Source organism: Anneissia japonica, unplaced genomic scaffold (assembly GCF_011630105.1).
Source record: "Anneissia japonica isolate Jap-2015-1 unplaced genomic scaffold, ASM1163010v1 scaffold285021_len193445_cov190, whole genome shotgun sequence".
NCBI lineage: Eukaryota > Metazoa > Echinodermata > Crinoidea > Comatulida > Comatulidae > Anneissia > Anneissia japonica.
The window spans coordinates 161,713-162,566 of NW_022718003.1; the positions used below are offsets into that span (position 1 = coordinate 161,713).

The 854-nt window shown below is 34.5% G+C and overlaps 1 protein-coding gene across 3 annotated transcripts in view; it reads left to right on the forward strand.

The window, feature by feature from the left end:
* The window catches only part of LOC117110412 (hyalin-like), a 20,232-nt gene that overhangs the window by 1,589 nt on the left and 17,789 nt on the right, over positions 1-854 (forward strand). The window lies entirely within an intron of this gene.

An 854-nucleotide genomic window follows, 5' to 3' on the forward strand; every position in this document is an offset into this window, starting at 1 on the left:
CACGCGAACGGAGACCAACTGGGATGGGATCTTTAGCTGAAAACAAATTTTTAATTTTAAATGAGGAAAATACAATTTTTAAATTTAAGTCATCACAGAATTCATTCGATAAGGCACGGATTTTCTTACTAAGGACTTGAAATAAAAAGTGATTGGTGTATTTTCTTTAGTGTTATCCAGTGTACTTTTGCATTTACATTGAACTGAATTAACATAACGAAAAATAATTTGATCAATGAGGTATGAAGGAAAACAATTTCTCTTAAGGATGGTAGTTTGCCTTGGTATCATAATGAAAGCCCCTCCAACTATTATTGATTTTAAAAGCCCTATCAACTAACGTGCGAATAAGACCGATTTTGTAACTGAACGAACAAAAACTGAAAAAATTAGTAAGTAAACCGGTATATGATTTTTTCCTAAAAACTGTGGTCTGAGGTGGCCCATCCTTAATGTTGGACACCAAGACGTCCAGGAAAGGAAGCTTTTTCCCTACTTCTTTTTCCATGGTGAATTTAATGTTGGGATGGCGGGAGTTAAACTCTAAAAATCAAAGAAGAGCATCCTCCTGTCTCTTATACACATCTAGATGTGTATTAATTTATCTTTGTCATTCTAAATTCATTCCATTCTCCCCTTAGTGGCATTTAAAACACTGCACTCTGATCTTATCTTATCTTTATTTATATTTTGCTTTGTAGTACTGTTACGGTTCATTCCACAAATTTTTTTAGCTTGCATACATTGAATTTTTACTCCCCTATATCAATGATTGCCTGCGTGCAATAGATAATTGACGATGGTAGTGGACTGCCGAAACATGTCTTATTGGGGCCGTTAAGGCCATAACTTAT